The sequence below is a fragment of the Lissotriton helveticus genome, chromosome 9 (assembly GCF_964261635.1).
Source record: "Lissotriton helveticus chromosome 9, aLisHel1.1, whole genome shotgun sequence".
Classification (NCBI taxonomy): Eukaryota; Metazoa; Chordata; class Amphibia; order Caudata; family Salamandridae; genus Lissotriton; species Lissotriton helveticus.
The window spans coordinates 79,857,087-79,881,787 of record NC_136070.1 but is presented as its reverse complement, the minus strand read 5'-3'; the positions used below and the strand labels follow the sequence as shown (position 1 = coordinate 79,881,787).

The following is a 24,701-nucleotide window of genomic DNA, read 5'->3' as shown; positions in this document are numbered from 1 at the left end:
GTGTTGCTGTTGGTCTTTTTCCACGGCGGGGCGTGACTGAGGCCTGGTAGTATTCCAATTCTTGCTCTCATGAGACATTGTGACCACTGCGCCTTTCAGTAGGCCGGGTCACCCCCCTTGTTTCAGCCGCTACCTGCTCCTGCCGATCCTGCTGGGACTCCCGCCCGTCTGCTCCTGCCGCCGCTGCCCTCCCTGCACCCGAGCGACCCAGCCACAGCTGAGCCGCACGGCCGCCAGTTTTTCCCGCCGCTGACCCCCTGCGGCCCGGCCCACCACCAGCCCATTGGCCGCCCCGCTCCCGCCAACCCAGCTGACCCGCCCTCCCGTCCCCCTACTTATGACGCCCCCTGAGCGACCGCGCAGCGGACGCGCGCAGCGGGAGCACCGAATGAGCGCCGAAGGTGCGCCAAAGGTAAGCCCGTCCGCGCCTGGACCGCGCCCAGTGCCAGGACCCCTGTCTCCCGAAGACACCAGCCCACCCGCCGGACCTACGACGCCACCGAACTCTACGCACTCAACGCCGGCCGACTCCCGGGCTGTTATCGAGCCACCCCGAGACGCACCCAGGGACCCTTCTGCTGCCACTCCTGCAAGTTCACCTGCATCCGGACCTGCACTACACCAGCACCGACCAAGCCGAGCACCAGCAGCAACCACCTCAAGTGCATCCTGCTCAACACCCGCTCCATCCACAGACACGCCGTCGAGCTTTGGAACCTGCTCGACACCACAGCCCCAGACGTCGCCTTCCTCACGGAAACCTGGATGAACGCCTCCTCAGCGCCCGACATCGCCATCGCCATCCCGCACGGCTACAAGATCATCCGGAGGGACCGCGTCAACCAGACAGGAGGAGGCATCGCCATCATCCACAGGAACACCATCCGCATCACGACCAACACCGACGACACCCTCGCACCTGCCGAACACCTGCACTTCCAGATCCACATCAACCCCAAGACCACCCTCAGAGGCACCCTCATCTACAGACCCCCAGGACCACGCACACAATTCAGCGAAGACATCGCCGACTTCATCAGCCCGCACGTCCTCCTCTCCGCTGACTACATCCTCCTCGGGGACCTCAACTTCCACCTGGAGAACAACAACGACCGCAACACCACCACCCTGCTGGACAACCTCGCCAACCTCGGTCTCAAGCAGCTGGTGACCACCCCCACCCACTACGCTGGACACACACTCGACCCCGTGTTCTCATCCAGCAATGACATCACCTTCAGCCACGCCACCGGACTCCACTGGACGGACCACAGCTGCATCCACTTCAGCTTCAGAAGGACCACGATCCACCACCAACAACAACAGGCTGCACGCAGAAGCTGGAACAAGATCACAGCCGACCAGCTCGCGACCTCCCTGAGTATGAACCCTCCCACCAGCGCAACTAACCCAAGCCAGGCGGCCACCAACCTCACGAAGTGGATCAGCAACTGCGCAGACGACCTCGCCCCTCTGAAAACCCCGCCTAGCAGACCCGGCAGCAAGAAAGCCCCATGGTTCACGGACGAACTCAAGAGCTCCAAGAAGAACTGCCGAGCACTCGAGAAAGCCTGGCGCAGAGACCCAACACCGAACAACATGGCTGCCTTCAAGCTCGCCACCCGAAAACACCACCAACTGATCCACGCCACCAAGAAAACTGCTTTCAAGGAACGACTGGACAACAACGCACACAACAGCAAGGAACTCTTCAACATCGTTAAAGAGCTCTCCAACCCCAACGCCGGAAACAACGACATCACCCCTTCACAAGACCTCTGCAACTCCCTCGCCTCCTACTTCCACAACAAGATCGCGGACATACACAACAGCTTCAGCACTCAACCGACGCACGCCACGACTGAACCACCGCCCCCCACCACCACCCTCCGCGCCTGGACCCCGATCAGCACCGAAGACACCATCCGCACGATGAACTCCATCCACTCCGGATCTCCGACCGACCCCTGCCCTCACCACGTCTTCAACAAGGCCGACGCTGTCATCGCACCCCACCTGCGGGACATCATCAACACCTCCTTCAACACCGCTACCTTCCCGGAGAGCTGGAAGCACGCCGAACTCAGCGCTCTACTAAAGAAGCCATCAGCCGACCCCACCGACCTCAAGAACTACCGCCCCATCTCGCTGCTCCCGTTTCCTGCAAAAGTCATCGAGAAGACAGTCAACAAGCAGCTGGCCGCCTTCCTCGAGACGAACGGATCCCTCGACCTCTCGCAGTCCGGCTTCCGGGCCAACCACAGCACCGAGACCGCCCTGATTGCAGCCACCGATGACATCCGACCCCTGCTCGACAACGGAGAAACAGCGGCCCTCATCCTCCTAGACCTCTCCGCGGCCTTCGACACTGTCTGCCACCGTACCCTAGGGCGGCGCCTCAGCAACGTCGGAATCCAGGATAAAGCACTGGAATGGATCATCTCGTTCCTCGCCGGAAGGACACAGAGAGTCCGCCTCCCCCCGTTCAGATCAGAAGCCATCGAAGTCATCTGCGGCGTTCCCCAAGGCTCCTCGCTCAGCCCAACCCTCTTCAACGTCTACATGAGCCCCCTCGCAGCCATCGCACGCCAACACAACCTCAACATCATCTCCTACGCCGACGACACCCAGCTGATCCTCTCCCTCACCAACGACCCCGCCACGGCCAGAGCCAACCTACACGAAGGGATGACAGACGTAGCCAAGTGGATGATGAACAGCCGCCTGAAACTGAATTCGGACAAGAAGGAAGTCCTCATCCTGGGATCTTCACCCTCCGCCTGGGACGACTCCTGGTGGCCCCCCGCCCTGGGCAGCGCACCCAAACCAACAGACCACGCACGCAACCTGGGCTTCATCCTGGACTCCTCCCTCTCCATGACCAGACAAGTCAACGCCGTCTCCTCGTCGTGCTTTAACATCCTGCGCATGCTACGTAAGATCTTCCGGTGGATCCCCACCGAGACCAGGAAGACGGTCACCCAGGCCCTCGTCACCAGCCGTCTGGACTACGGCAACTCCCTCTACGCCGGAACCACCGTCAAACTCCAGAAGAGACTCCAGCGGATTCAGAACACCTCTGCACGACTCATCCTGGACATCCCCCGACGCAGCCACATCTCCGGACACCTGAGAGATCTGCACTGGCTCCCGGTCAACAAGAGAATCACCTTCCGTCTCCTCACCCACGCACACAAAGCCCTACACAACCAAGGCCCAGGATACCTCAACAGCCGCCTCAACTTCTACGCCCCCACACGCCAGCTTCGATCGACCGGCCACGCCCTCGCCTCCGTCCCCCGCATCCGAAGAGCCACCACAGGAGGAAGGTCCTTCTCCTACCTGGCCGCCAAGACTTGGAACTCCCTCCCGACCCACCTCCGCCTGACCCAGGACCACCTTGCCTTCAGGAAGCAGCTCAAGACCTGGCTGTTCGAGCAGTAGCGGACCCCCCCTCCCCTAGCGCCTTGAGACCCTCCGGGTGAGTAGTGCGCTATATAAATGATTGATTGATTGATTGTTTGCTTCTTTCAGACCAGGGTATCTCCAGATATTCTTGTACTTTCTTTTTTTCGTATCCATTTATTACTGACCACGAATGGTTTCTTTTTGCCAACGTATCTTTGTCCTTTACAAGTGATAGGTGATTTGTTGTTCGATTTACTATTTTTTTAAATGATCCATTGCTTATCATATTAATCCAGATTGGCATTAGTGCAAACTCTTCTACTGCCTCATTGAAATATTTCCATGCAACTGATTTCGTATTCTTACTTATTTCTTGCCAAAGTAACTGAGATATATGATTATCATGGTCATTTTTAATCCTATACCAAGTTTTAATAAATTGGCCTTTTCTTGCAAATTCTTGATTGTTTAACCCGAACTCCAGTCTAATTTGTGCCGGTGAAGCATTATTTGGGAGATAGAAAAGAGTTTTATACGTTTTAGAAAGGACCTTGTTTATCATTTCCGCATCCATCCCCATTAATGCTTCGCTACCGTATGTTATTGTTGGGAGCAATTTGGCCCCTATAATTTTCAAGAGCGGTCGATGGGTCAGATTTCCGAGCGATTTCTGTGCTATCTTGAATGCTGCAGTAAGTGAATTAGCTTTTCTTTGTATATCCAGTTTTTGTGATTGATCATTTCTTTTTTGGTCAAATAGTACACCCAAATACTTGTACACTTCTATTTGTTCCATTTGGGTGTTTTCCATATACCATTTATTTTTTTGTCTCAGTTTTATGTTCCTAGTGACCACCATGATTTTTGTTTTGGTTTCATTTATTATCATTCCATTTTCTTGAGCATACAAAACTATTCTGTTAATTAGGCGTTGAAGACCGATTTTAGTATGACTTAGGAGGATGGCGTCATCTGCATACATTAAGTATATCTGTTTGTCCCCTAACTTCGGAGGATGTGCGTTGAGTTCATCCAGGTTCCCTGATAGTTCTCCAAGGAATAAATTAAAGAGGAGAGGGGCCAACACACATCCCTGCTTTAGCCCGTCTATTGCTGGAATCTCCTTTGTTAGTGATCGGCCGTCCCCCATCCTTACTCTTACCCAGGTTTTTATTACTGTGTAGTAATTGAATCAATTTCAATAGTTCAATTGGAATGTTTTTTTCAAAAAGTTTTTTCCACAATAAACTCCTTTGCACACAGTCAAAAGCAGATTTAAAATCTACAAAGCATAGATACAAGGGCTGTTTTACTCTTGAGTGATTTTTCAATTATTAGTGATAACGCCATGATATTTGTCATTGTTCCAAGCCCCTTAATAAAACCTGTTTGATTGAATGGCAAGATCTTGTTTTCTGATGCCCATTCATTTCATTTAATCAGTAGTACTCCAGCAAACAGCTTAGCATCCGTGTCTTGTAGGGTGATGAGTCTATAGTTCTCCGCAAGGGCCCAATTACCTTTCTTGAATATGGGGGAGATTAGAGATCCTCGCCAGGACTCAGGGATGTTACCTGTCTCTATAACTTCTTTGAATACCGTTTCCAAGTAGCTCGACCAAAAGTCAGGGTTTTCTTTAAAAAGGGCAAACGGTATCCCATTGGGGCCTGGTGCTCCATCTTTCTGCTTCTTTATTAGTTTTACTAGTTGTTCTTTTGAGATTACAATTTGTTCTTGCATTCCATCACTGATTATTGAGCTATGCTGTATGTTTGCAATGATTTTTATAGCTCCATTACGGTTAAGATGCTTTTCAAGATAAGTAACCCATTCTTGCTCAGTTAGAGTTGAGGAAACTACCAATTTGTTCAGCCGTACTAATTTGTTTATAATTTTCCAAAATTCTCTTGCGTTTGCTTGTTTGCTTGCATGAAATAATTTAGACCACATTTCCTGTTTAGCTTGGTATTTCTCATTCCATATTAGCTTCTTCAGGTATTGATTTAATGCTTTTAGATTGTTCAACATTTCCTCATTAGTTGCTGTGGTGTTTATTTGTCCCCTTATTCTGTTTCGAGCTCTTTTTAACTTGGTTATTGTATATGGAAGATTCATATATGAGTCCTCTCCTTCTTCTTTCCATTTTACAATTCTTTTATAGGGGTTAACCTGGATTTGGGGTTTCACTAATTTCTTAGTAAATTCCTCCCACTGCTCAACTGCTGTTTCCGTCGTATTTTCAGTAAAGCAGCTCTTTAAAATGTTCTCAACTTTTTCATTCATACTATTCTTATTCAGATTAGTCCAAATTAGTTTTTTATAATTTATTGTTCCAATGTACCCCGGCACAGTATGATATGGTTGGTTAATATTGTTTCTAATGTTGGTAGTTATTAACTGCTGGCAGTGGTCACTATCTCCAACTTTAACTACCCTGTAGGAATTTATGTTTTGAAATATATTCAGTGAAACCATTGTATAATCTATCCTAGTACTCACATTGTGTGCAATATACGTGAATGCAGCGGGTGTATCCTCTTTAAATCGGCCATTAAGGACTCGCAATCCCAACGCTTCTATATCCTTAATGAATGTTATACCACTGCACACGATTCAAAGTGAGCACGCTGGGGAAAGCGTTCTTTTCTGGGCCGGTGCTCCATCCTCGTCGCCATGCTCCGCTGAGAAGCGCCAAAGCGCCTAGAGACTCCCAGCTCTCCAAAATGAGCTCAGCGTGTAGTCTATCAGTGGTGCTTCCCTTCGTGTGCTCTCTCCTTGGCTACAGAGGGGGGGGGTATGCGCCAGCACTGGCCTGTCACAGGCACCCCAATAAGCTAGCTCAGCGGGTTAATACATCTACTGCTGAGATGTATATTCGCCTGTGCAGCAGGGGCGGCTTTAGGCATGTGCAAGCTGTGCACCTGCACAGGGCCACCAAACCCCAGGGGCCACCACGCCAATATATATACTTAATATAATAATCCTCTGAGGATGGATACATATTTGCGTGGTGGCCCCTGGCAGGGATTTGGCGGCCTCCGGCTCTGTTCCACTTCAAAACACCCTGACCGCCCCCTCTTCACTGGCCTTCGCGCATGCGTTCCTCTGGGGCCCCCTACCTGTTCCTCCAGGGGTCCCCCACCTACGCTCCCTGCCCAGGGCCACCATGATCATAGAGCCGCCCCTGTGTGCAGTTTACATTGTTTAACCCGCAGGTTAGACACCCTGGGGAGATCATTAACCTTTATGAGAGATCTGTGTGTTCTTAACCGAGCACGTGGTCCAATCTTAGACAGAACACCGAGTGCAGTCAATAAAGACATTATTAAAATGGGGCGGGTTTACTGGCAGCGAACACGGCCTTCTCATCTGAATTTTACTGGCGCTGTTCCAACCGCACAGTGAACGTGCGCCAGCGTCACCTCGGTGTTCCGTCCATCGTGAGCTCTGGTGTGACGTCATCCCCCCTGCAGGGTCAGGGTGCCCGGTGTTTCCCATCTGTTTACAAATACGGGCTCCCGAAACATATGGGGGGGGGGGGGGCGCAGAGACTTTTTAAGGCATGGGCAAAGTGCGCTCTGGTCCAGGGCCCCAGCCTTTCAGGGGGCCCCCTGATAGAGCCAGCTATGTTCTAGAGAGAGTCTTGCCCTGCTCACCTTAAATCAGGGCTTAAAGTGGGCAGGGTCTCACCGGTGCTGTGCAAAGGGGGCCTCGAAACGCCTCTCTATCAGGCTCTGTTTTGTGCCCTGGCACAGGCGGTCCGTTTTTTCCCGGTCTGCAGTGACAGCAGACACGAGGATGTGCGCTGCTCGCACTGCTCACTTCTTACTAGTGGAGAAGTTACGGCATGACGTCATGCAAGGTAAGCCTTGTGGGGAAAGGGAAATCCTTTAAAGAGAATCATTTTCACTCTGGATTTCCCTTCTCTCTTTGAAACTCGGGAGCAGCAACATTGTCGTGGTGTCACCAGGCCTTTAAGTGGAAGCTTTTTCAATATTATATACACGCCATAGTTGCTGCTTATTTATTTTATGCAAAAAACAGCCCTTGACAAAGCTGTAAGTATGATGTTACCACTTGTATCATATAGCTGGATGCAATGACAGAAACTGCAAAATACAAGTCGGCGGCACACTATGCTAAGCACAGACTTTTAGCTTACAGTGTGTTTTAAGCCACACTCTTAACTACATTGACCACGAACCTCTGAGACCTCTCAGTTTTTTCATCCCACTGATAGCCCTGCCTTGAATAATGCTTAAACAGATTGTTTCAAATATTGTTTTCCTTTAATTTATTAAAAATATGGGCCATGTGTGAAAATCTATCACACACATTTTGCAGAGAAATGCTGTGTTTATGTTTCATGCAGCATCCATAAAAAGTTTCTTTTAGATCAATACAGGAACTCGCATATGAGAAATGGGAGGGTAAATGTAAATGTAAATGTACAGGAATTTATATAGCGCAAATCACCGAGCGGTTTCTAAGCGCTTGCTTAGGGAACCCGTCCTGGTATTCCCCTGTGAGATAACCCCGGCAGGGTATCCGCAAGGTGAAAGCCAGGCATCCCGCCGCGAGGGGCCGTGGTGGAGATTAAGCAAGCTATTGCCCAGAGTCGCAGAGTGTGAACCCGTGAATCGAGTAGGCACCGGAGCGAGAATTGTCGAGTCCATGGACATTTTAGGACTCAAGACCCCGCCGAGCCGGGAATTGAACCCTGGTCCCGGGCTGACCTCTGCTTCCAGGTCTGCCTCCTCTAACCAGTGAGCCACACTTCTCCACAGGGTGTCACTGACATGATTTGCAGTAATATTAGTGAGCTGCTGCTGTGTTACAATATTGAAAACACACATCACTATTGCTGAATAGTCGAAGTGAACACATTTAGAATTTGGACCAGTGTGCCTGTGCACTGTCAGTGACCGGGACAAAGAGGGCATGAAAGAGCTGAAACTGGATCATAAATTCAAAGCCATTACGATCAGTGTCCCCTTAATACGCTTCGACCCGGGACCCCAAACTCCTTAAAATGTTGGGGAGGGGGAAGGGGGGGGTTAAAGGCACCAGGGAGAAGGGAAATAACATAACTTTCTGCCAGCCCAACATTCAGGGCTCTCGAGTTTCCGAGGTCCATGCATGAGCAGCTTATCTAGTGTACGTTTTTACTTTGCATTCTGGGACTTGCAGTCCTGCCTTTAGAATGTGATAAACAGAACTGTCTCAGAGCGCAAAGAAAACAGCTGGCCTGGATGAATTATTTCTCTATGAACCTCCTCTGTAATGTACCCTGCTTCACAGTGCTTGAAGGGGCGTCTCAGACAGAGCTGAGCCGACAGCAGCCAGGCCTGAGCGCCTAGAACTCTAACAGCACAAAGGCCCATTGGAAGCGCTCCCAGCACAGGCGAACACACTGCCCCAGAGAGTGGCCAGGCCCCCTCCGCAGCACCAGAGGGTGGGGTGCACTGGAGAATGATGGGGCAGCAGGGGAGGGGAGCATGACGGGGCAGTATTCCAGGCAGAAGACACAACAAACTTGGCTCGTTTTTGGCTCGAGAGTTCCAAGGGACCTCGAGCCGGGCCAGTCTTGCTCGCCGATCTCTACATAAATCATTTTCATCACATGAAGTGAAGATTACACTGTAATGTTGCCCAGAAAATAAACAGCAGAAATGAGCGAGTTTAGAGATGTGAGTGCAAGGCCCAAGTGTGAGGGAGGAGGAGTGAGAGGAGCCGTATTTGGTAAGAGGTCTCAGGCAACACGATGTTCACAAGTGACATACATGATTCCATGTCCGAGACTCAGTGCTACACTTGTGAACAAAGAGTGGGACGTGCAATGCCAGAGCCGCCGGGGGGCAATGGACAGGGAGACAGCGAGAGAGAGAGAGGGGTTAATAAAGAGAAGGGGTAGAGAGAGAGATCTGCACATGTCTGACTGCTGCAAATGCAGGAACAAATGTTGAGATGGTTATCTGCCAATCCGAAGGCTTAGAATGCAGCTACTACCTAACTTTGTTTGCTTCCATTCTGACCTGAGTGTGTGACGGCGTCGTCTTCCTCCCTTAGTTTGATGGCTTTAGACAGCTCTTGCTAGTAGCTGTACCGCCCACAGGCTACAGGGAGTTAGTAGCTGTCAATTGCCCTCCTTTCCCATCATGCTCTCTTTCCTCAACACCTCGGTCCATAATGTGGGGCAGGAACCCAAGAACAGTTAACGCCCTCAAGCAGAGTGCAAGAACACTTCATTATTTGCCCGCGCTTAACTTATTGGCCCACTTCACATGTACTTAAGGTAGCTAGGGGGCAATAACTAGTGCCACTGATCTGTGCCCCTTTAATTTTCTCTTAGTCCAGTACATCTCAGAGTAAGATCCCTTCCCTGCTTTCTTCTGATCAAAGCACTAAAAAGGATGGAATGTTTAACAGGACACCACTGGGCCAACGTTCAGTGCGGATGAAATGCTCCGGCCTCCCCGCCTACTAGTATACGTGTCACTGAAGAAAGCAGCTCCACTGGTGTAGTTGGTTAGTGTTCAGCGCCCATATAAGCGCTGCACCCTTATATGTGTCCTAGCTATCACTGGGGCAACCAGAAGCGTAGCAAGGATGCCATAGGCTCCGATGCAAGGAAATGGCCCCTTTGATCGGGCGGTAAATACAGCAATTATCAGGGTTCAATAGGCATCTCAGGGCTCTGGGCCCCGGTGCAGCTGCACCTGCTGCACCAGTAGTGGCTCACCCCTGGGGGTTCACAGAATCGGACTGGCCTAGAGGGCAATCAGGAAGGGGCTGATGAGCTAGTCTGACAGATCAGTGTACGGGGCAGGTTTTTTTTTAGCAGTAGTTGGCAGGTTTTATGAAAGGTGTGACAGTTTTTACAGCTGATGTCCCTGATAATTTACCACTTTTAAGGTTTTCGGGCCTATTTTTTTGTCCCAGTCTGGCTCGGGGGGAACAGGGGGCTAGTCAACCCTTGTTTGTGAACTGCTGTACAGATCTGGGCTACCCCTGCTTGTGAGCTGCTGTACAGATCTGGGCTCAACCCCTGCATGTGAACTGCTGTACAGATCTGGGGTCAACCCCTGCTTGTGAACTGCTGTACAGATCTGGGCTACCCCTGCATGTGAACTGCTGTACACATCTGGGGTCAACCCCTGCCTGTGAACTGCTGTACAGATCTGGGCTACCCCTGCATGTGAACTGCTGTACACATCTGGGGTCAACCCCTGCCTGTGAACTGCTGTACAGATCTGGGGTCAACCCCTGCTTGTGAACTGCTGTACAGATCTGGGCTACCCCTGCATGTGAACTGCTGTACACATCTGGGGTCAACCCCTGCCTGTGAACTGCTGTACAGATCTGGGCTACCCCTGCATGTGAACTGCTGTACACATCTGGGGTCAACCCCTGCCTGTGAACTGCTGTACAGATCTGGGGTCAACCCCTGCCTGTGAACTGCTGTACAGATCTGGGGTCAACCCCTGCTTGTGAACTGCTGTACAGATCTGGGCTACCCCTGCATGTGAACTGCTGTACACATCTGGGGTCAACCCCTGCCTGTGAACTGCTGTACAGATCTGGGGTCAACCCCTGCTTGTGAACTGCTGTACAGATCTGGGCTACCCCTGCATGTGAACTGCTGTGCAAATCTTGAACTTAACAGAAAAGTGTATTTAAAGCCTCATGTATCAGGGACAGGAAGGCTGAAAGCAACTTCTCTTTTTCAGATGCTCCAGGCCTGGCCCACGTGCTGTAAAGATCAGCTTTGGGAAACATCTGCATGTGACCAGTTTCCTGCAGGACCCAGCTGTGAAAACACCCTACAGCTGGTCCGCCATCTTTCTGCAGTGCATCAGCTCCAGTTACAAGTGGACCACGTGTCACATTGCATCAGCATGAGTCACTGGGCGCAGCCACTCGAGGGGGGAATGAAGGGAGGGTGGGAGAACACTGCTGAGGGGGCGGAAGGGCAGAACAGAGTAGCCAGGAGTATTTTAAGTCCCTGAGCCGCTGTGTGTGCTTTCAGGGTCTTTACCACTACACTGGAGTATGTGTGAAACCCTTCTATCAGGTGGTGCACTGTGTGATGTGCAAACAACGCACTCTGCATCATGCTACAGTAGTGCATGCTTGCACATACGTTGGGTCTGGCCTGACACTTCAGCTGTCTGCAATACCTTTTGTTACCAATTCTTTCAAATGTATGTAGATGGGGCTTTGCCTCAGCCCAGATGTGCGTTTCTCTCTCGTCTCCTGCTACTGGCTGTTTGGTTCATAATTTTGCTTCCTATGAAATGACATGTGTTACCAAGAACGAGACAATATGGTAGGTCTCAAAATGACACAATCATCACACATTAAATTCTTCCTCTCATGGGTGTGCAGTATACAGAAAAAAACGTTTTATGATTTTTTTCACCAACTGCAAAAGGCTCTTTAAACTTTTAGCACAGACCCACAATCCAAGCCAGACCTGTTGGCTTTGCCAATGCCTGTTGGGATTACCCAGCCTGTTTGGTATTACCCAGCCCAATGGCTCCTTTACACTCAACCCAATAAATAACACAGTATTAAAGTCACATGAAAAAATGGTAAGGAGCTACATTTATAACAAAAAGTGCAAAATAATTTACTTTTCACATGAAAAATAAATTTGAATACATTACTTTTGTACTGTTTCATATAGATGTACTACATTAAACTCAAGACATGTCAACAGCATCACACTCAGGAACCCTTAAAAGGGAAAAACACATCTGTGAATAATGAAGATCTCTGAAAGAAAAGATGCCTGCCTTTGGATGACAGTCATGTTTAAATAATTCTACTGTCTTCCTGCAATCACTGAAAACGGGTGTTTTGTAGTAAAAACAGGCATCGACAGCTCGGTTTCTGAGGTAGGCCTCAGTTAAAAGGCTTCAGGGAGTCCTATACAGATTAACAACAGGTATATGCCTTCCACTCTTCCCTTATCAGTGGTTTATAATCTGCCATTTTTTCTACTCACCAAGAGGATGAGGGTGTTTGGCATTTAAATGCAACAGATGAAACATGTCTGTAAAATCTTTGCAATCCATAGGAGAGATCAGGGAAAGCGGAACTCATGAGACATAAAAAATACATTTATATACAGTAAATCCAAATGGGAATCAATTATAGAGTCACTGGGTATCCTGAAAATCTGGCATGGATTCATTTTCTAGTTGACACGCCCAGCCTACAGGATTCCGAGAAAGTACCAACCTGTACGCCATCCGTTGACCAGTGGACGTGAAAGAAGCTCCCCCCGAACATCACGACCAGAGAAGGCGACCACCAATGCAGAGAAATGTCCTAGTCCTCGATGGACAGGGGATCTGGAAAAAAGGAAACACAGGTTCACCACATGCTCCCAAAGAATGGATCTTGTGCTAATGACATCAGAATCACTTTTTGTGGGCGATGGCAAGGGGTTGGGGGGGTCACTAAATGCAGTAGGTGAATGCAAGAAAAAAGACAAACGTTCTGAAATCTGTGGAACCATTGGCATTTGGGTGATATATATATATTTTTAAGAGGGAATTGTTTTTTTCTGAAAATAAACAGTCAATTTCAGAATATCACGTTTTTAAAACGGAAGCCAAAATCTTCAGTAAATATGCCATAACTTGCTGAAATTATTGCAACAGCAAAATCTATAAAATGAGTTAAAACAGCTGGGAAAATGTTTATTACATTTTTCTCTCAATTTATGGTCAAAGATAAACAATTTACATATTTACTCTCAATGCACTTTTTTGTTGTTGTTTGCTGCATTTATTGATGTTGGAAAACGAGCTAATTGAAATATGCAGTCTATGTTCCACTACAGACATGTCCTCATCCTTTCTAAACTCATGCAAGGGGCTCTTCAAAAACACACCAGCAGGGGCACACCAGACATCAGCCCCCCTTCCACTGATTCAAGGGGCGTGAAAATGGTGGGCGGGTTTCCTAAAGGAGGAGGGGCCTAAGAGATCTTTTTAAGTTGCAAATATGGCCTGTGGATGTTAGAGCGTCTTATGCAGCGATCAAAATGGGTAGGGGAACGACTTTCTCATGCTTTATTATCAAAACTGATCCCATACTTTTTATTTTTTTTAAAAGCGTTCCTGAAGTGTTGAGTTTACGTAGGTTGAACAAGAAGGGCTTCTCTACATGGGATGAGTGAAGACCGAGGCAGCTTCAGCAGAGACAACCCTCTTCTCCAAGGTGCCTGATACCTGAAATATGTGTGAATATTCCCATTTGGTTCATCAGCAAATCTTAACACTGCTGGAAAGCCAGTTCAGGCCTTAATTAACAGAATCTAGAAATTCAGCTTTAAAGTAATGGAAACTAATAATAATAAAAAGGGTTTGCACTAGGTACAATCAGGATATTACTAATAACATAACTTTTGAAAGCACAGTAAACATGTAAACAAAGTCTTTTTGCTTATTTTGTGACAGCCTATTTATACTGTGTGCAACTCAACGTAAACTGTATGTCATACATGTTTTAAACAAATGACTAACTAATTCAGTGTTTTTGTCACACACTTGAACCTCTTAGCACTATAAATACACACCGCTATTTCCCCGGTGCACCAGCCAGAATTCAAATCAGTGACTGTCTAGTCTCACCCAAAGACATCTGAAGTGATTACGTTAGCCTACCAAGCTGTCCTACCAGAAAAATGCTTTTTCCACAAATAAATTTAAGTTGCATTTATTTTTCATTTACGATGTGTGCATTATATTTTATATGCGGTTACCTGTAGGCGAAACGCCAACTAAAAAGTTACAGAATATTTTTAACTTTTTAACCATGTCTCTGACCCCGCCACCAGACCGAAGGGCCATTCTCCCACTGTGTCCAGGATCACACACCACATACTTTTCTTTATGCACTTCAATCGTTTGTTTTTTTTTTTTTAACGAGAAGTAGAAAATTGACGGTGAAGTGGTAAATACCCTAAGGAATCAGGGTAGGGTCTGCAGGAACCAATGTCTGAGCGGCATCATACACTGAGTGTCAAAGATATATGGGGCGGGGAAGGGCTGGGGTCCGGTTACGATAGCTCATAGAAGAACCGTAAGCTAGAAGAGACCAGGACAGTAGCTGTGAGAAGAGGATGAGGATAGATTGAGAAGGGGAGGAAGGCAAAAGGGGAGACGACTGCCCCCTGTATGTTCCTGTTTGAAGGGCAAAGGAGAAATATGATCACGTGTTTCAGGCCCCATGATGAACTGAGCCGCTGTATGTAACACTGCCCCCAGGGGGCAAAAAATGTACTTTGGGAAGGCGAGTCCGAAGACTTAGAATCCGCGGGTCCCTAGAAAGATTATATATATATACAGACAAGTAACCAGCGCATCCCAACAGGAAAGCACAAATAAAGAGAGTCCTATTTAAGAGGACAGAATCCCATCCCCCACCAAGGTGGCATGCTTCATCATTTGGGATCGCCTCTTGGCTGCAACCTGGTGCAGCCAAGGAGCTACAACTCCTTGCTGGAGTAAAGGAGGAGCTCGCGGATGTTTTAGTGTTATCCGGGGGCTGGATCTACTTAGATCGATGGAGCATGAAACAGTGTGGTGAGAGTACGTGATGCAGTGCGTAAAGAAAGTGAATTAAAAGTGAGCCAGAACCCACGTCTGCTCAAACCAGGCTGAGCATTCAATGGCTCACCCACTTCTACTCCCCAAGATCTGAGCTTGTGACCTTTACGCAGTTTCCACAGCAGGAATGTTAATCCACTGAGCTATCATAATGGTTATATCTGCAGCTAAGTGTATAGGCAGGTAATACACCTCAGTGGGTTAAAACATGTTGAAGAGAAGGGTATTCCGCAAGCGTCAGGTTCTCACAGAAATAAAACTGCGCAGGAGGCTAACATATCTACTGCAGATTAATGCATGGAATCTGCAGCTTCCAGGTTTGCATCCTAGAAGGTTGCTGAGTGGGTTGCGAGGGAGATTCAGCTATACCCTACAGATCACAGTTCCAATGATGGTGAGACAGCTCAGTTGGTTATGCACACGATGCAAACACCTGCATGTAATGCGAATGGCTCGAGTTTAAGACCCTTCAGAAGTTACTCATGCTTTCATTTTTTTAAGGATGATAGCATAAGTAGCACAGAGTTCTGTTCTATTATTAAGTGCCAAAAAACGGTTACGTTTCTGTTAAGCGCTATAGGACTTGCTATTATCAGTAGAATTATTCACCAAATTCTATACATCGAGCATTTAGGAGGCCTGTTATTTATAGCCCTGCATTGAAGCTCAACACTATGTTGCTCCACCAAGCTTAAGCTGTAGCCGCTTCGCTGCAGCCAGATTTCCACCGCCAGGCAGGAGAATTCCACGCCTGCACGGTTCGGACAGCCCCTGGCGGTCCTCCACACACACCCACCATGACGTCAGACGGCCGGGGGCCGTCCGACACACCGAAAATGTTAAAGTTCAGGTGCGCTGTGATGCTTAGGCAATCTGTTCTGAGATCTGTGCTCTCTTACTCCTGTAGTACAATGGCCAATCACTATGTAGAAGTGGCTGCGCACTTAACAAGCCAATGGGCGATCACTGTGTGGTGGGCAATGGCTGCACACTTAAGGAGCCAATGGCAAATCGCAGTGCATTTAACAAGCCAATTGCCAGTCACTGTGCAGTAATGGCAGGAAACTTAAGGAGTCAAAGGCCAATCAGTGTGCAGTAACGGCAGCAGGCTCAAAAAGCCTAGGGGCCAGATGTACAAATGTTTGAAGCGGTCGCAAACGGAAAATCGGGCCGTTTGCGACCGCTAAAATGGGTTGTAGAATGTATAAACCCAACCGATCACAGACTCATAAAATAGGGTTTGCGAGTCACTATTAGGAAAGGGTGTGCCAAGGGCGTCCCTTCGTAATATCGAGTCACCGGAGGATGCACGATTGGTTTGCGACCGTAAAAAATGGACGCAAAACAATTGCAGTTACCACCATTTTCAAACTGGTGGTGAACCAGCCACAAAGGGGAAGGGGTCCCTTTGTGTTTGGCAGGGAAAATATTTTTTAAGATCATGCAGTGGTCCCAGAGACCACTGCCGGGCCTTAAAAAATTAACAGGCAATGTTTCATTTGTTTTCTTTTAAAAGCATCCCGTTTTCTTTTAAGGAGAACGGGCTGTATTAAAAAAAAATGCATTATTCAAAAAGCAAACACAGATAGTCTGCCGTCCCCAGCAGGTCACCATCCCAATGATTGTAGCCCATTCCCAATGGGTCGCAAATTGCGACCTGTCTCGTGAATATTAATGAGGCAGGTCAATTGCGACCCCATTGGGAATCGCTAAATGTGTCTGAAACACATTAGTACATTCAGTATTACCAGTCGCTTAAAATCACAATTTGCGACACACAAAACGGAATGGTCGTACATCTGGCCCCTTGTGTGTGTGTTGGTGCCTCCAGGAGGGCATGCTCTCGCCCGGGACCCCTGGGGGCTAGTGCAAGCTAGGAATGAGCGTCCAGTGCTGTGAGTGAATGACGCCGGTTGGAAGGCGCTGTAGGGAGGGACACTGCAGAGTCCAGCTGCACTCTCCGCTCCAGTCAGCCCCAGCGGCACCAGAGCACACACGGACAGCTGCGGGTGCAGTCGCGCCTCCGTGGCCCGGCCAGGCTTCCTTCTCTCCGGATGCGCGGAGGCCGAAAAGGAAAATCTGGCCGCAGCTTCCAACTACTACAGAATCTACGGGGCATCTGCAAAATCTACACGGAGTGCAGAAAACTGTGTGTAAGAACTGGGCACGCGCAACTTTAGGCAATAATACCCGATAGTAACAATCAATACAGGGCATTTTTTTTAACAGGACAGACTACAGGCAACGCTACTCGTCATCACCTAGGAACACGTGCATGCTGCTTCATCAAAGCCTGCGTATACAGAACAAGACGCACGCGCATGTATGCACGGGACGCTGAACCCACTGAGCTAGAAACCTGGAAAGGGGGTGGGCAGAGGGGTATCGGGAGTATGTGTGTGTGTAGGGGGGGATTGTAAATGGGGGAGAGATTATGTGCGCGTTGGGGGAGGTTGCACGTGTGGGAGGGAGGTTGCGTGTGCGCGTGCGTGTGTGTGTGTGTGTGTGTGTGCGTGTGTGTGTGTGTGTGGGAGAGAGATTGTGTGTGAGAGTGTGTTTGTGTATGAGAGTGTGTGTGTTCGTTCCTCTTAACCCCAAGCACCTCTCTGTAAACATCACGTGACAACAGCGTTCATCTGTACTAGTAATTGTTTTCTGTATTTATGGCGATTATGCGGTTTTGTAAAACACCCTGCATACAGACGAAATAATGACAGCCCTTGCTGTGGGAATCCTGTGTCACATAATTAGCTTTGAGTTACATTTTACACGATGCCGGTGACCCAGGTTCAGAATACTCTCTTTTAGCACTTCATTGTTTAATTTGTGCTCGGACGGGTCGGGTAACCCTTAAAATCCGTAGTACGAGCAGCAGTGCTACAAGTGAGGGGTACAAAGGTCACCGCCCCACCCCCTTTCAAAAACCTCCTTGATTCCTCAGTTTATAGCGCTTTGCTACTAACACGGTGGCGTCACTGCTTGGGTTTCTTTGGGAGTCAACATTACTTAATACGTGTTTTATATAGCGCTTACCACCACCATTTTGCGGGTTTGTGGCACTGTAAACAACATGTGCTTCTTATCAGCAAAGTTTGGCTATTGCTACACTGCAGTCTTGGAGGTGATTAGCAGCGGGAGGCGGTTACGGATGAAAGAGTGCACATGAAAAGACAAACGCAGAATGCTGAGCTACAACAAAGCGCGTGGTATACCATTAATAAAATAAAAAACATAATAATAGTACTCAGAAAAGAAACAGCAGGAGTCTAAAAGAGTAAAACCCTGCAGTAACGTTACTAATTGTAATATTCATAGAAACAATAATAACAAACAAATCAAATATAATGACATTAATAATAATCACAGCAAAAATAATGAAAATAAGTAAGTGTGTTGAAAGAAAATATAGTAGTCCAATGGAATGGCAACACTAACAACGACTCGCTAGATAAATACATACGGTGCCATTTTCCGTGGCTAAGATCTTAACCTTGAGGACACTGATTTAAGGCAATGTATTCGTTTTTTGTTAACTCTTTGTTGGCATCAGATTTCAACCAATAATTATCGTCCAACCCTGATAGAATTCCCCTTACACCCTGTGGCAATTTATACCGAATCCGCAACGTATATTTAACTTGTTCAGAAAGCGAAAACATAATGATAGTAATGTTATTATAAAGCGCTTCGCCAGAGGGTTTCAAAGCGCTGTACATGGCAATGGTGCTAGAGTGAGCTCCAACTTCAAATGAAAATCCGCGTGCGCCTTTCTTACCGATTAGAAGCATTCCGGGAGCCCGATTAGTGGGTGAAATCCATTCTCCCCCCTCACTCGGCAGAGTAAGGAGAAACTCTCAGATGCAATTAGTGAAAAAAAAAGGAGCATGCAGCAAGTTCCTCTTTTCATAACAGCGCAGAGAAGCACTGTCAGCGCTTAGAAGCAGACGAGGCGCTACTCTACCCAGAGAACGCTCAGCCTTCTCATAGCTGCAGCTTATTTACATACGATAAAAATCAGTGCTTTTAAAGGCAGCTTTATAGGCGGGGATCTCCCTTAGTCCGTCCTCTCTTCCAGTGCCCTTTAAAATACTTCAGAGAATCGTGGCAACAAATGACTACTGTGGTTCAGGGACATGAACACTTTGATATCCAACCAGCGAGGCACCCGGACAAGTAGATTTAATGAGTACATTTAAACAGTATTTAAGCATTACTGCCCTCTGTTCAGGCCATTAACAGCTGTTACTTTCTTCAGCTGCAATTCTTGGCTCAGCCAAAGGCGAGGACGTCTAATCAGTGGAAAGGGGGCAGTAACCAGCTGTGGACAGGACAACACACGAGCAATAAAACCATTAGCACCCGTCGCCATGCTTTCACCATCCCACACAGGAAGTAAACAGCACTCCCTGTCCGGTCTCTCACTGCGTCACACCCTCACTGAACTTCTAATGCAGGCCAGCAGCATTCCGATTGGCTGGCACAATCAGACCACTGCAAACATTGCCAATAATGTCTAAGACAGAAGTTGTCCAGGTACCTACTTTGTTATTAAACTATGGCGCAGCATGACAACCTAGAAAATGCTAGAATAGCATAACGTGCCTAAGTGCCTTATGTTACTAACCAGTGAGCAGACCTAGCGTTCCTGCTTCATACCTTAAATTGTATTTGCAAGTAGTAGTAAATACCCCAGGAAAAGCCATCCGGTGCTTTGAATACGAGTCAAATTCACCATGGTTTTTTAGCACATTTGCAGTACTCAACCACACGAAAAAAAGCTTTTTACAATGGAAATGCCCCATTCTGACACACAAAATCTTGGATTTATGGGATTTTTAGTACTATAAAGTGTGTTTTCAAGAGAGGAAACCTAACCAGTGTGGCTGCTTTTCCACCTTCATAAAATCACGATTAATTGTGAGACAGGAAAGTACTACTGAAGTAGGTGAACAGACTACAGCTGGTGAGTTTGTGGGTACTTGCACACTTCAGGAAATGGGCGCTCCTAAACATTTACTCACATAAAAGGTAGGAGTGAGCTTCAACAACTCCCTTGTTTCATGGAGGTGAAGAGGGAGGGGTTTCCTCCAGTGGGATACTCCCCCTCCTAGAGAAATAATAATAATTAAAAACAACATTTTAGCAAACATATTCGTGCATAGTGCAGAGAGGAAGATTTTCTACCTACATTCTGCATTCTACAGTCTGATGCACTCTTAGACATCTACGACTGTCGCAGACTTCCAGAAGCACTTCAACGATTCTTTGACAGTCCCACAAGAGTCAGAAGTCTACTGCAGAGCAGGAGTGATCTTCAAAGAGTACACTTCTGACTCTTGACACCCAGGTTTTGCGAATCAGGTGAAAAGCTTAGGGGTGGTCATCAACTCTGACCTCTCACTTAGAGGACATGTGGGGCCCGTGATTTCTGCTAGCCTCTTCCAATTGCGCAAAATCAGGAAGGTTTCCCATCTGCTACTCCACGCAGCCCTTGTACAGGTAGTGATTGCATTAGTGCTCTCGCGCCTAGACTTCTCTAACTCCCTTTACATTGGGCTACCCCAGATCTTGCTCAACCGTTTGCAAATGATCCAGAACCAAGCGGCAAGGCTAATTCACAAACAGCCGAGATGGCAATCGGCTAGGCCCTCGTTGCAAAAACTCCACTGGCTGCCCATAGCACAAAGAGCTGCCTTCAAGACTTACCACTCCCACTATTAAGTTGAAAAGGCAGGGAGGCCGCAGGTTCTCGTTCCTTGGACCCAGGCTCTGGAACTCCCTCCCCCTCACAATTAAGACCTGCGGCAACCTATTGAGCTTTAGAAAGGCCTTGAAAAGTTGGCTATTCGTACAAGCCTGCTAACCTGGTCCACTGCAACAACATCATACATAATCAGCGCCAGGAAACTTATGGTGACAGTGCGCTTTACAAGCTCCTATTAACATAACATAACATATGTGGTGTGTTAAGAGAACCTGGAAGAGTAAAACCCCTTACACTCTAGGCTGATAACACTCAAGTCACATAAACACTTCTGTACAGCAATAATAAGATATGGACTTTAATAGTGGCCTGACAAACTGAAAAACTATCAAGCATTATAAAAAAAAAAACTTCTCCAACTCTGCGAGCTTTCTTTAGGTAGTGAAACGAACAAACCCAAGACGAGTAACACAAACCTTCCCAGGCAGGTGCCCTCAAGAGCAGCTGTCACAACACAGCTTCACTCTTACTAGCAGGGTGAGTTTCAAGGCACTTCAGCCTGTGATGGTACTGTGATTTCCCACCTGCTGCCCCTAAGAACCAGCTGCGGGTCTTTTGTGGGGGTTCCCCGGGTTCTCGGTATCTCACTGTACAGTACGCTCGAGTTTCCTTTCCACCAGAGCCCCCCTAGGTTGGCAGGAAGCGATCGGCACCGGTTCATCTCCTCACCCAGTTTTACTGCATGAAAACCACCGATTGTGACCGAAAGCGAGGGGATGCTCTGTCTTTATGCTTAAAATGAACATCTGGACGGAAGTGGAGAAAACCTCAGAGAAAAGGGACTTGCTTACGTGCCTCAAAAACAGACCAACAAAATATACCAAAGCACTTTCAAGTTAATGCGATCTTCAAAACAGTTCAGGATGTCCTTAACCATAACTTTGTGCAGCTGGACAGTGTCTGGCACTGACTGACCTGTTGAGTCACTGGGAGCCTGCAAGAATTCCAGTCTGAGGGAATCCTAGGGGACTTTTAATGTTTGCAGATTGGCAAACATCCATGGTTGGAACGTCAGAAGTTTGACCAGCCTCCACTCTTGGAATTCTGAGAGAGTTTCATTGTTTGCAGATTGACAAATCTCCGTCCTTTTAGTTCTGCAAGAGTTCCAGTGTCTATAGACTGACCGGTATCCGCTGAGGGAATTGTGTGGGACTTTCAGTGTTTTCAGATCAGCAAATCTTAGTTGTTGGAATGTTGGCAGTTTGACCACTATCCATTGTTGGAATTCTGAGTTGGTTTCAATGTTTGCAAATCTCCGTCATTTGAAGCATGCGAGCGTTTCAATGTCTGCAGACTGACCACAGTTGAAATTCTGAGTGGATTTTAATGTTTGCAAATGTCCGTCATAGGAAGCCTGCAAGAGTTTCAATGTCTGCAACGGATCATTGTCCCTTGTTGAAATTCTGAGAGTTTCAATGTCTGCAGACTGACCACTGTCCATTGTTGAAATTTTGAGTGCATTATAATGTTTGCAAATCTCCGTCATTTGAAGCATGCGAGCGTTTCAATGTCTGCAGACTGACCACAGTTGAAATTCTGAGTGGATTTTAATGTTTGCAAATGTCCGTCATGGGAAGCCTGCAAGAGTTTCAATGTCTGCAACGGATCATTGTCCCTTGTTGAAATTCTGAGAGTTTCAATGTCTGCAGACTGACCACTGTCCATTGTTGAAATTTTGAGTGCATTATAATGTTTGCAAATGTCCGTCATGGGAAGCCTGTGAGAGTTTCAATGTTTGCAAACAAACCATTATCCCTTGTTGAAATTCTGAGAGTTTCAATGTTTGCAGACTGGCAAATCTCCCCCGTTGAAAGCATGCAGGAGTTTCCAAGTCTGCACCCTGATCAGGTTAGTCATTGGAAGCCTGCAAGAGCAGCATTATTAGTAGACTCTATGAAAGTTACAGCAGTTTGCAGACGAACCAGTCTTGATCCATGGAGTCCGGCAAGTGTTTCCATATCTGCAGATTGAGCAGTTTCCTCTGATGGATTCTGAGAGAGTTTTTATTAATGTTTGCAGACTGGAAAACCTCTGTCATTGCAGGCTTGTGAGAGCTTGAGTATTTGCAGATTGGCAAACCTCCATCCTTGGAAGCCTGAGAGGATTCAAAATCTGCAGACTGACTTGTCGCCACTGTTGGAATTCTGCAAGAGTTTCCACGTGTGAATACTGGCAAATCTCCGTCAGTGGAAGCCTGTGCGACTTTCAGTTCCTGCAGACTTACCAGTCTTCATTGATGGGGTCCTGTAAGATTTTCACTCTTTGCAGATTGGCAAATCTCAATATAGGCTCACCAGTCTCCGTTGATGGGATTCTGCAAGAGTTTCAATATTTGCAGACCATCAAATCTCCATCCTTGGAAGCCAGTTTCAGTGTTTGTGGACCGCCTGTTGCTGATGCTGGATGCAAGCAAAAGTTTCCTTAACTGCAGACTGGCCCCTCTGAATCTCTGGGGGCCGGCCAGTTTCAGCATTTGCAAATGACCAAGTCTGCATCGCTGGAAACCGGTGAGAGTTTATCAGTTTTTAATTAAAAGTGTTAAAGATATAAAGCCTTCAGTGTACCAAACCAGAACAACAAAGTTAACTCATTGAAACCTATACTGACCTAGTCCAATAGTGGCTTGACATAGAGATTAAAAGGAGGAGGACGACATGCTTGGGGACTTCTCATCTGAGGCGAAGCTCGTAGCAAGAGCTCCATGTTCATTCTCCGAGGCCACTGAGATAGAAGAGATCAGAGCCATCCAACAATATTCCCCCAACCGTGACCATCGACCACAGCGGATGCACCAGGACGGAGTGATCCACAGTGCAGAAAGCTGTAGAATGGTCTCACAAGGACACAGAGTAAACCTTCTTAAAGTATTTTTAGTACAAAAACACAAATTAAATTTTTTTGCTTCTGGAAATTGGTTGTTCTTCTCTGACTTTTCAAAAGATTTTCAGTGCCTGTAGCATGCCTGCAATGGGACTATGTATTGCAATACTGTAGTCTCCAAGTTTGCAGTTGTCAGACATGGGCCTGGTCTGGTCACCAGGGACATTCTTTGTCATTCTGACAAATCCCAGATGTATATCTGGGGTCAGTGGCTCTGTGTCAGTCTACAGCCGGTCCCTAAAATATCAAAACTAAGGGGGCAACATTATTGGACCTAGCCACCAAATCAACCCTCCACAACATTCACAAATGCCCATCATGCTCTCTGGTCACAAGACAGATTGCACCAAAGAGCAAAGACTTTTGATGCCACTTTTGATTGAAATCTGGTAATGAACTCCATGGTATGGCCTACGGAACAGGGTTCACTCGTTAAATTAAGAAAGATATATACAGTGGTCTCAGATCCTATTAAATATAGAGGAAGGGGGCTGAAATTAAACCCCAAACGTGATCATATTAACACAATTTTTCTGGGAGGACAAGGCTCTCACAGCATCTGATGTCATTTGAGATGTCATCAGTGATGTCACTGACCATGTCATGAATGATCTAATATGTGACATCATCAGCAGTGGATTGCGGGTGCGCGAAATATAGTTAGTACAACTAACTATATAGGAGCAATTTCATTGGTTTTGTATGAGTAAAATGTCCAGCTAACTAGAACACCACTAAAACTTATAGTTTTTTTGGGTGAATTTCAAAGGTTTTTTAAAAACGAATTCCTAACTATATAACTCCTGAAACCTATGGTTTTTTCAGTGAATTTCAAAGGTTTTTTATATGCTAATTCCTAACTATATAAGGCCTGAAACCTATGGTTTTTTCAGTGAATTTCAAAGGTTTTTTATATGCTAATTTCTAACTATATAAGGCCTGAAACCTATGGTTTTTTCAGTGAATTTCAAAGGTTTTTTAAATGCTAATTCCTAACTATATAAGGCCTGAAACCTATGGTTTTT

At 47.1% G+C, this 24,701-nt stretch overlaps 1 protein-coding gene across 3 annotated transcripts in view; it reads right to left on the bottom strand.

The window, feature by feature from the left end:
- FUT8 (fucosyltransferase 8) overlaps positions 1–24,701 on the bottom strand; it is a 733,753-nt gene that overhangs the window by 552,713 nt on the left and 156,339 nt on the right. For 2 of the 3 annotated variants that reach the window (XM_078659523.1, XM_078659526.1), the window contains exon 2: positions 12,655–12,767. The gene's annotated coding sequence lies outside the window, so the exon portion shown is untranslated. Of the gene's footprint in view, positions 1–12,654; positions 12,768–18,807; positions 19,035–24,701 lie in introns of those variants that run through there. The other variant, XM_078659525.1, reaches the window with a different exon arrangement.